Source organism: Chrysemys picta, chromosome 4 (genome assembly GCF_011386835.1).
Source record: "Chrysemys picta bellii isolate R12L10 chromosome 4, ASM1138683v2, whole genome shotgun sequence".
Lineage (NCBI taxonomy): Eukaryota > Metazoa > Chordata > Testudines > Emydidae > Chrysemys > Chrysemys picta.
This window is the reverse complement of record NC_088794.1, coordinates 119,898,293-119,910,858: the sequence shown is the minus strand read 5'-3', so window position 1 is coordinate 119,910,858 and position 12,566 is coordinate 119,898,293.

Genomic DNA, 12,566 nt, shown 5'->3' with positions numbered 1-12,566 from the left:
AAGAAACAGTTTTCTATCAGAAAATGCCATTTTGTCAAAATTAAAATATTTTGTGGCAGAGTGTTGATTTCAACAAAATTTATGACAGAAGAGTTTCAAAACAATTAAAAATTGAAATCACATATTGCATTTCAACTTCATCTTTTTTCATTTAATCTTTTATATTACATTGTTATATAATATTGAATTTAAAATTGTATATTTATTTTATATTATATTATGTTTTAAAGCTATTGAAATGAAACCTTCTGACATTATCAAAACAAAACATTTCAATACAGTCACGTCAACGTTTCCAAATCCAACTTTTTCAGAATTTCCATTTCATGAACGTTTCAAAATGTTGACTTTTCATCTGAATTCAGGCTGAAAACAAGTTTTGAAATGTCAGAATTTCCTGTGTTATGGATATTTCATTTTTCAACCAGCTCTGTGCAAAACTATTGCTAATATCCAATATATGAGTTTGGGACTGATCCAGAATTTTCTCTCTGTGTTTTTAAATAGGCACCTCATGTTGTTACTGCAAAATCTGGAACCCAGGGACATTCTTTCAGAAAAATTCTGGAATGTGGGGGGTAAAGTTGTACCAGCAATCCTGCTTCTCCTCCCTGTTGAGGATGTGGCTGCTCGTGAATTATTCACAGGTTGGGGAGGTGGCAGGCTGGGGATAGGGTTGTCTCACCATGGCTGGCCCAGGGCAAGGATCAAGGCCTGACTCACCCCACGTTCAGCTCCAGCCCAGACCATCGTTGGTGCTCCTATCTGGTAGGGAGTGGGGGATGACACCGACAAAACAACAAATAGGAGCCTCAGCCCTGTCCACTTCTCAGAAGCTCCCACAGTCCCAGTGGAGACAGTTCAGTGCTAGCTGACAGTGAGCTATGAAAAGTCTGGGGGGTGGAGCAAACCGAGGTGTGGGGGGAGCAATTGCCCTTCCACCCGCGAAATAACAAATGACGTCACTGTCTGGAACCTTTATGTGTGAAGCTCTTGGTCAATCAACAACATGTTTTGTATTTTAACTATGCTCCTATGACAAAATTCTGCTTGCTTCCAAAACAGGAGCATAGCTTCCATTAAAATAATTTAAAAGCGTCTTGATGCATCTTAGGACAGAATTTGGCTCTTAAATTTCTACACTGGAAAATATTTACCGGTATGTCTGTTAGGCAATAGTTAAATAGAAGAGCCTAGAATTCTGCCAGTCAGGTTCATAATGGAGACCAGATTTTCACCATAAGTCTGTCTTGTCCTGATGCAGAGATGTCTGGTTTTGCAACCACAAGGGAAGCATCTAGTTCACACAACCATGGACTCTGCTCTTACTTCTGTCTTCCTTGATAGATGACTAGAATTTGCTTGTGGTTTGAGTTCATTGGGAACAATAGTCTCCAGTTGGTCAGTTCTTTACTCAGGCCCTCTGTGTCACGGCTGGATTGTGAGTGGCCAGACCTAGTAGTAAGAGCCAGAGTCCACAGTCACAAGAAAGTGGTAAGAAGTCATCTGGGTCAGGATACTAGGAGGTCAGAAGCAGGAGACAAGTTGGAGATCAGAACCATAAGTCAGGACCCAGAGTCAATCCAAGTGAAGATACCAGGAGGTCAGAGTCCAGATACAAACTGGAGGTCAGAACCTCAAATCAGATGCCATTTGTCACACCAGGTCAGGATGCCAGGGGAGCAGGAACACTTATTGAGCATCTGGGGCATGGACAAGTACGATACCGCCCATATCTAAAGGCTCCTCCCCCCCCCAGCCTAAGGGAGGAAACTACCTAAACCACAGCCCATATGAGAAGAGGGGGAAAACTAATGGAAAAACAGGGATGGGGGTGAGATCATAATGCCAAAATCAGGGAGTCAGAGGGGGACAGTGAGCAGAGAATCCTAGACACTCCCAGTGATCTTAGAAGGTGTCCAGAAAGCAAGTGGACGTGGCCCAGAGGAACTCTGCCGGGATATGTGACCTAAGGGAAGAGCAGAAATAGTCTCTACAATTTCAGAGCACATCCCGGAGTAGGAGCAGGAAGCACAAGGCGCACAGTCCAGAATAGGGTGGAGCCCAGTTGTTCAGACAACTTCCTGCTCCTGCTGCTGGCGTAAGTAGGGCTAGCAGGCCAATCAGCTGCTCTGGGACTCCGACAATAGGACTACAGGGGTAAAGCCTCAAACTGGTGCTTGGCTTCATGAGTCCTAGATAGGCAAGCATCAGCAAGCTGCCAGACGGAGGGTTGGAGCGTGGCTGCTCCTATAAATCCTGGAGACCCATGGGTCATGACACTCTGTGAGAAGATAGTCTGTATCCGCTCCTATGTGACAGGTAATGCTGTCAATAAAGGAGGAAGAGCAGCCCCGGCTATATTTTATGACAGTTTTTGGCCTCATGTTGTGCATCCCTGCCTTACTGGATGTGTTATAGCACTTCTGGGTAAACAAAGGCAAGTGAAAGAAATTGAATGAAAGGATTGGTAGGCATAAGAGAGCATTACTTCCTAAGGTGGAAGTAATTCACTTTTCCTTCACTTTGCTAAAAGTTGCTGCACTGTACTCTGGCTCTGTTCAGCGGAGTCTTTAAATGGTTTTATAAGTGTGACATATAGAGCTATAATTATCGTTTGCGATTAATCCTACCCACGCTAGAAAACTGTGTAAGCTTCTTTACCAAAGGGTATGTTTTAAGTTTCTGTACCATATGTATAATGTATAATGTAATTTGACAAGTGTTATGGTTGGGGGCGGAAAGGGGGGATTGGAAAAGAGAAATGTAAGCTAGAAGTGTTCTCCTTCTGCTAGGTTGCAGGGACTGCATGGGAGGAATAAGCCATGCTTCTGGTTTTTTATATGATCCTGAGAGGTTCTGAGCATCTGCAGATCCAGTTTCCAGCCCTGACTAAGACTGATTTGTGTTGCCTTTGCAGTGCAACCTCCTGATTCCAAAGTGCTCCTCAAACCATCTTCACCACAGGCATGAAGAGAATGAGCTCTGCTGTTTGAGAAAGAATCATCTCCATATTGCTGTCTGAAGCTTTATGGAGGACATTTAACCTCTGGCTTTTAAGTATGAAACTTTTTGAACCTCCTAAAAGCTTCATCTTCTCCAATAATTTTGGGGAATACTGCTTCTGTTTCCCACTGCTGTGAATTCAGAATCTCCAATACTCAAATGAAGCTGCATGTATCTAAATAAACTCTTGAAGAGCTACTCTATGTCCTACTTTTGAATAGTGAAAATCATTTCCACAATGGGGGACAATTTAACAACAAAGCCAGCTTGTGGCTACAAAAATAGCAGGCAGGAAGTTCTCACATATTCTAAGTAATCATTTATTTAAATTATCGTGAGGGTAATTTGTCACATCCAAAAACATAGCATACCAATGATTAAAGATACACTATGATTCATTATCCTGTATTACAGTGAACTCCAGCTTATCTCCTCTAAAAGTCATTATCAATGTATCAGTTTGCATTACTATAATTGTTAATAGATATCACTTCATAGAGTAATTTTGAAAACAGAATTAAAATTAAAACAGTGACAAAACTATGCTGAAACAAGACAAGATTATAGAAATACAAATTCCTATCTTTATTTTTTTCTATTTAATACAAACAGCAAATAAGTCCTACATTATAACACCTTTAATAACTATTTCAACACCTTTCAGCCTATAAAAAATGAAGTAATCTATTATTTAAAAATTAAACACATGAATTAAACACATTTTAACTAACTGCTGTCTCAGTTCCACTGGGGTAATTCTAGGGAACTCAAATAAATTACCCTTAATTCATACCAGTATAATAGATATCACAGCTCAGGTTCAGATTTTCAAAGCTGTCCAAATTAGATGTCTATTCTCCTAGATTCCTTTCAAAATTTCAGCCTTGATCATCTGCTACTGAGCGTTAACCGTGGTACCCAGGAAGAAGGCAGTTGATAGAATATACCTCCTATACTGCTGAGTATGTCAAGTACTGTAATATGATGACTGTCATCATGGCCAATACACCGGAGATTTAACTTGGTACTTCCAGAGCTGCTACAGCTTGAGTTAACAGCCAAGGCTCACTCACTGCGGCCGTATGGATCAGGAACAGAGGGGAACCTGTAACATACCCTCCTAACTGAGATTCATATGCAACAGTAAAATGAACCTCTCGAGCTACTAAATACTACAGATGTGTCTAGGCAAGATGCATATGGAGTGAACATTTCAACTATACCTTGGCAGGACACACCTATTTTACTAATGAAAACTCCATTTAAACCACCTGCTGTGTTTCTGACAGTGCCTTGCATTTCCAGGTAGAACATACCTAACATGCTAAGGAACATTACAATTGATCCATGAGTGTAATGTTATTTTAAACTGACAGGCTCACTAGTCACATGTATATTATTAGCTATAATTACAACTATTAATTAATAACATGCATGTTAGCATGACAGAAACATGATAGTTCATCAGATATGAACTAGGTGTGTGCAAGACCTTTCACAACTCTACAGTGCGTTAAAGTATCTCTTTTTTCCTCCCTTTAGCTTTTAGTTAAAGGCATTCGATTATAGATCAGATGGAATTATTTTTGTCTAGAGTCCTTTAAAAAAAGAAAGAAAATGCCTTTTTCAATAAAACAAATTTGGGGGGAGGGAGTCATTTTTTGCAATTGTAGAGGTTTTTGTTGAATTCTCCCCCTCAAAAAAAATATGAGGATGCTTTTGGGGGTTTGGTTGCTAAACTCTGAACAGTTTGGGATTTTGGTTTTTAGATGAAAATGAAATTACATCATTTCCTGACCAGCTCCACCAGACTGAGTTCTTCAAAGAATTAAAGATTTTCTTTAGCCACGGGACATGGGTAACATGAGAACGGCAGTGGAAACTTCCTCACATTACCATTGCCAATGTTCCTCAGCCCTGCTCTGAAACGGCTCCATTAAATTATTGACCTCTCCTTGAGAATGCCAAGGAGGTTCCAACTAGTGGTTTAGAACTACGCGTTGTGATTAGTTTGTGATGTGAATGCCCACCTATCTATTTTATCTATCTTAAGTACTTATATACATCCCCCCTCACTTACTGTAGTGTCTGAGCACCTCACAATCTTTAACATATTTATTCTCATAAGACCCCTGTGAGGTACAGAAATTATATTATCTCCATTTTGGGGAACTGAGGCACAGAGAGGCTAATGAATCACCCATGGCAGAGCAGGGAATTAAACCTGGGTCTCCTGAGTACCAGGCTAGTGACCTAAATACTAGACCTGTCCCCTAGGAATTGGCCTGAGATCCATCATAGTATTTCACTTAGGACATTGAACTGCTGATAATGAGCATTTGTCATTATCATACATGTGTATGAAACCAAAGGTGGTGGCTGTGTTGTGTTTCCCATGTGAACTGGGTTCATTTATAAGCCCCATGAAACTTCAGCTGCTAAAATCTATTCAAGACACAGGCTGTAGGTAGTGACTGGGAGGACTGCAGTAATCCAACCTTGAAAGAGCAGAGGAGCAGATAAAGAGCTGTGACCTATTGATCAGAGTTGCATTTCAATGGGCACAGTTTTTATATCACAGATTTCGTGAGAGAAATATGAAATTTTGAAGGAAGGTGACACTTTCACTGCAGAGATGTCATTTCAGTTAAAAAAATATTGATTTTACACAAAAAAGGTTAGAAAAGAAGCCATTCAGCCACGTACAGATGTCGAAACTAGGGCCATGTAAGAAAAGTGTTAGTTGGTTAAACAGAACACAAGCATAGCTAACATACACCCCTTTTTCTTGTTCATATATTGGAGCTCCTAAACTGGACACCAGATGTAATGATTTTACAGCCTAACAGATTATGATCCCCAGTTTAAATATGTTCTTACGGCCATACCCAAGCAACAAACAACTAGCCTCAGTAGTGGATTGTGGGAATGTATCATCCTTACGCCAACCTAATGGAAAGTTCCATGAGGAGAAAAGGGTCACGATGGGACACTTGCCAGGCAATGGCTCATGGCCTTGTAAGACAAAGGCGCCCCCTGGTGGTCTAGGGATTATATAAGATGAGGTAAACAAGGTAATAAATCATGGCCTTATGTAAGGCCCCCTGGTGGTCTAGGGATTATATAAGATGAGGTAAACAAGGTGATAAATCATGGCCTTATGTAAGGAACGGTTGAACCAATCGGTGTGGGGCTATACATGTAATAAACACATGATTCTCCTTCTTGTCCAATCGGTAGATGTGTGATTATAGCCTAATTGTGTTATGTAATGTTGAGAAAAACTATAAAAGAAAGCTTGTAATAAACAGGATTCAGATTCAGCTTGCAACCACATTGGTCGTGTGCTTTATCCGCTCCGCATGGGACCCCACAAATGGTGACCCCGACGTGATTCGGCTTGGACATCGAGGCAGCCGACTGAAGCGTTCAATGAGAAAAGGCGGAGGTGGCAGCCGCGGCAGGAGGTACCGGAGGATACCGGCTCCTGGTCGTCCGAGAGAGACGTTCGTGAGCTCACAGCCGACTGAAGCGTTCGGTGAGAAAAGGCGGAGGTGGCAGCCGCGGCAGGAGGTACCGGAGGATACCGGCTCCTGGTCGTCCGAGAGAGACGTTTGTGAGCTCACAGGTGAGCGGCTGCATTTAATAAAATGGGCTCTGCTTTGTCTGCAGAGGAGGAGATGGTGCATGATTTTTTATTACGCATCGCTGAAAAGCGGGGAGAGAAGCTTCCCTCTAACGCGTTGTCCCGTTTGTTGAAATGGGGGCAGAGACGCAGGTTTTTTGTTACTCCTGATACTGTCTTTAATAAGGCAGTCTGGGAAAGTCTATGCTCTGACCTCTGGGAGTCGGTCTCTCACGGCAACAAGGAGGCCGTGTCATTGAGCCAAATATGGTGCAAATCTAAGAAACTGATAAAGACGCTTGCGGCAGAAGCCGAGGTCCAGTCGGCCATTAATGACCTCTTTCGGCCAAAAGAGGAGCCGCCTTATGTGTTGCCTGTGGGAGCCCGTAAGTTCTTTGGGGGTGAGGACACTATCATACCACTCATCCCCAGTGTACCCAAAGCTGATCCTAGTATTGTCCCGTTACCGGATGACCCCGCGGATAAAATGGAGGTCTCGAGCCCAGAAGGGGATAAGTTACAAGAATTTCGGGCGGAAATGTACAAACAGGGCCTTCAGCTACAGGACATGCTGAATCAGTTGTCCCATTTGGCCGGTGAGAGCCATCCCCCGCAGTCCCACACATTGCGAGCCCTGAACCAGCCCGGCTTTCCTGTCACCAATGATGTTTGTACCCCAGAGTTCCGGGCGGAGTTCCCGGGGCAGGGTGAGAAGTTGCGGAATAGGTTGAAAAGAATGGCGGAGCCAGGCTTATCTAACTTTGAAAGGACATATAGGAAAAAAACGCCGGATAAGATCCCTCCGGCGGATGATGTAGCTACCCCCTGTCCTCGTTGTGGTTTGTGGGGCTGCGCGATTGGGTGCACTGGACGGGATAACGTGTCCACGCACCGGCCACTGGATGTCGCCAACCCGTTTGCTCCAAAGCCTCCGGCATACTCATCCGATGTTTCCACCCTGCGACATGCTTCGGACAATATCCCGGGCGGCTCGGGTCCCCCGGACCCCGTAAGGCGTTGGCACGGACTTATTAGGGAAGCCCATATAGAGGGGGAATTTGCGCCCGAGGCTTATCCAGTAGTGACACCGGATCCACAGAACCCCGCGGCACCGGACTTGCACTTGTTGTTTGCTACAACCTAGACACCTGATAATGCTGTGCTTCTGTTTGTTTGGACTCCTTATTATAGGAGCAGGGGTCTTTGTATGTCCAAACTCTGTACCTTTTGTTAACCCACGACAAAATGTTTGGATCACCTGGGCGAACCAGACTGGCCAAGAAGCCCCTTTTTGCTTGTCCATGGCCACCCCATTGAATCCCTTTAGAACATGTCTTATTGGCTATCCTTATTTACACCCCAATGGTTTTCGTGGGCATTTACGTAATATTACATTTCTTAAAAAGTTCCTTATTTAAGAAAAAGGGGGGAGGTGTGGGAATGTATCATCCTTACGCCAACCTAATGGAAAGTTCCATGAGGAGAAAAGGGTCACGATGGGACACTTGCCAGGCAATGGCTCATGGCCTTGTAAGACAAAGGCGCCCCCTGGTGGTCTAGGGATTATATAAGATGAGGTAAACAAGGTAATAAATCATGGCCTTATGTAAGGCCCCCTGGTGATCTAGGGATTATATAAGATGAGGTAAACAAGGTGATAAATCATGGCCTTATGTAAGGAATGGTTAAACCAATCGGTGTGGGGCTATACATGTAATAAACACATGATTCTCCTTCTTGTCCAATCGGTAGATGTGTGATTATAGCCTAATTGTGTTATGTAATGTTGAGAAAAACTATAAAAGAAAGCTTGTAATAAACAGGATTCAGATTCAGCTTGCAACCACATTGGTCGTGTGCTTTATCCGCTCCGCATGGGACCCCACAGTGGATGGTTATTATTTCTATGTCTGCACCCTCATTTTTAGAGCCCGTTCCTCAGCCTCTGTAAATCAAAGTAACTCTATTTTCTCCATTGGTACTATCTTGATTTACATCAGTAAGTATTAGGCCCTAAGCGTGCTAGCTTCTGTATAGCTCCATAGAAAGCACAGTTCCTGCCCCAAAAAGCTTAGAATCATGGGAGCGGAAGGGACCTTGAGAGGTCATCTAGTCCAGTCCTCTTCCCCAAACAGCTTACAATCTATGATGACAAAAATATAGGAAAGGTTGGGGGAAAGAGATACTATTACAATCAGAATGATGAGGGTGTTGGTTGGTGCATGTTTCATTATCTCCGTGGCCTTTGCATTGTTGTTTTTTTTAATGTTTATTTGTATAGGTAGAAATAAATAAATAAATATCAGTGTTGATTTGTTCCTTGTAGCTGTCACAACAGAAGTAGGTCTTATAATTGGATTTGAAAGAGAAGAGAGCAGTGGCCTGGTGAGAGGTCTTTCATGTGTGAGAGGTGAGTTAGTGAGAGGACAGAAGTGATTGCAGCAAAGGTGGACAAATGGGGCACTGAAGCTGATATTAGTGAAGCAGAAAGAGCCGGAAGAGAAAAGGGAATCTCCGTGGGCGACCCACATACAGGTGTCTGTACAGGATGCTCCACCCAAATGGTAGAAGTAAACTCTCTGCAGGATAAAGAAATCCTATTGTCACATGGTGGTAAGTATGACAGATGTGAAGCTGTTATGCAACAGTTTTCTGTACAGTGTATATAACCTGGTCAGTGAGGAGAAGTTATTGTGCACTGGAAGTTCTTCCATGACTGTATTGATTGAACTTATATTGGGAGTGGCGGAATGTTTATTATACACCTATACTGCCCAAATTCAATGGGGTCTGAACAGAAAGGAGATATATGGCTTCCCAGGTAAGAACACCCAAGTGCACACTTGAAAGATAGTGGCATCTTTCCAGTCTCTAGGCCAAAATGAAGGGAGGCTAGACACCTAAAGGGCTATAAACAGTTAAAAAGTGATTTGATTCCTGAAAAGGGGGGTGAGTTGCCAGGAGCTTTCCAGACAGTGTCAATAAGCCCTGACAGTGAAACAAGCTGACAGAGAGAGGCTCTGTGGAAAAGTCTATAGGTAACTAGTCCTACAAGGTCCCCTTGTGGATTATGATTAAACACCTGGCAAGCCTGACATGTGTATAATGTGTTTTACTGATTTTAGATCTGTTTTCTCTGAAATGCTTTTATCTAAACAAATAATACTGTGCTTTAAGGAGGCTTTTTGGTAATTGTATATCCTCAGTCATTGCTCTCAGACAAAACAGAGCTGCTGGGAAAAAATAAGGGAATTAGTTAGGAAAGTGGACTGGACTGAAGAACTCAAGGATCTTAATGTGGAGAAGGCTTGTTATTACTTTAAATCAAAGTTGCAGAAACTATCTGAATCCTGCATCCCAAGCAAGGGGGAAAATAATATAGGGAAGGGTTGCAGACCAAGCTAGATGTGCCAGCATCTCAAACAGAGGATTAAGAGAAAGCAGAAAGCCTACAAGGAATGGAAGATGGGATGAATCAGCAAAGAAAGCTACTTCTTGGAGGTCAGAAAGTGTAGGGATAAGGTGAGAACTGCCAAAAGCCAAGCAGAGTTGGACCTTACAAAGGAAATTAAAACTAATAGTAAACCATGTAAATAAAAGGAAAACAAGGAAAGTGGGACTGCTAAACACTAAGGATGGGGTCGAGATTAAAGATAATCTAGGCATGGCCCAACACTTAAACAAATACTTTGCCTCTGTTTTTAATAAAGCTAATGAAGAGTTTAGGTGTAGTGGCAGCGTGGTTAATGGGAATAAGGATGTGGAAGAAGAAATTACCATATCTGAGGTGGAAGTCAAATTCAAACAGTTTAATGGGACTAAATCAGGGATGGGGGAGATAATCTCCATCCAAGAATATTAAAGGTACTGGCATATGAAATTGCGAGCCTAGTAGCCAGGGTTTTTAATGAATCTATAAACTCGGGGGTCATACCCTAGGACATGAGAATTGCTAATAGAGTTCCTATTTTTAAGAAAGGGAAAAAAGTGACCCGGGAAACTACAGACTTGTAAATTTGACCTCAATTGCATGCAAGGTCTTAGAATAATTTTTGAAAGATAAAGTAATTAAGGACATAGAGGTAAATGGTAATTGGCATAAAATACATCATGATTTAAAAAAAAACAGACCAACTTGAACTCCTTTTATGAGAAGATAACTCATTTTTTAGACAAAGGAAATGCAGCAGATCTAATCTAACTGGATTTCACTAAGGCATTTGATACAGTTCCACATGAGAAAACATTAGTTAAATTGGAGAAGATGGAGATTAATATGAGAATTGAAAAGTGGATAAGGAGCTGGTTAAAGGGGAGACTACAATGGGTCATACTGAAAGATGATGTGTCAGATTGGAGAGAGGTTACTAGTGGAGTTCTTCAGGGATTGGTCTGTGTACTAATCTTATTGAACATTTTTATTAATGACCTTGACACAAAAAGTTGGAGTATGCTAATAACATTTGTGGATGGCACAAAGTTGGGACGTATTGCCAATACAAAGTACCAGAATATCATACAAGATCTGGACAACCTTGAAAAATGGAGTAAAAGAAATGGATGACATTTAATAGTGCAAAGTGTAAGGTCATGCATCTAGGGACTAACAGCAAGAATTTTTGCTATAAACTGGGGACTTTTCAGTTGGAAGTGACAGAGGAGGAGAAAGACCTGGGTGTATTCGTTGGTCACAGGATGACTATGTGATGTGGAATGCATCACCAGTGTGATGCAGCTGTGAAAAAGGCTAATGCAGTCGGAGGATGCATCAGGCGAGGTACTTCCAGTGGAGACAGGGAAGTATTATAGAAGGCACTGGTGAGACCTCATCTGGAATACTGTGTACAATTCTGGTCTCCCATGGTTAAGAAAGATGAATTCAAACTGGAATACGAGCAGAGAAGGGCTACCTAGGATGATCAGAGGAATGGAAAATCTACCTTATGAGAAGAGACTCAAAGACCATGGCTTGTTTAGCTTAACCGAAAGAAGGTTGAGGAGAGATATGATTGCTCTCTATAAATATGTCAGAGGGATAAACACCAGGGAGGAAGATTAGTTAAAGTTAAGTGTCAATGTTTAAACAGGAATAAATGGATATAAACTGGCCATCAACAAGTTTAGGCTTGAAATTAGACAAAGGTTTCTAACCATCAGAGGAGTGAAGTTCTGGAAAAGCCTTCCAAGGGGAACAGTGGGGGGCAAAAAAACTAACTGACTTCAAGCATGAACTTGCTAAGTTTGTGAAGGGGAAGGTATGATGAGACTGCTTACAATGGCATGTAGATGATTTGCGACTGTTAGCAGCAAATATCTCCAATGGCTAGTGATGTAACACTAGAAGGGCTCTAAGTTACTACAGAGAATTCTTTCCCAGGTGTCTAGCTGGTGGGTTTGGCCACTTGTTCAAGGTCTAACTGATCACCATATTTGGAGTAGGGATGGAATTTTCCCTGTGTCAGATTGGCAGAGACCCTGGGGGCTTTTTCACCTTTCTCTGCAGGATGAGGCACAGGTCACTGAAGGTTTAAAGTAGTGTAAATGGTGGATTCTCTGTAACTTGAAGTCTTTAAATCATGATTGGTGGACTTCAGTAACTCAGTCAGAGGTTATGGGGCTATTATAGGAGTGGCAGGGTGAGGTTCTGTGGCCTGCAAAGTACAGGCGGTCAAACTAGATGATCATGATGGGCCCTTCTGGCCTTAAAGTCTATGAATCTATGGACACAAGTCAGAGCTGTTCAAGTAAATCATGGTTGATACACAGAGAACTTAACCCAGGGCTCAGTGTGGGAATGGGAGAACCCCAACAGACAGGTGCCAGCTTGAGGTCTAAGACCTATAGGGATGAACATGGACAGACCAGGAGGGGTCAAAGGTGTAGCTTGCCTGTCAGCTGTGATAGGAAAAACTCAAGAACAGGATACTAATCGTAG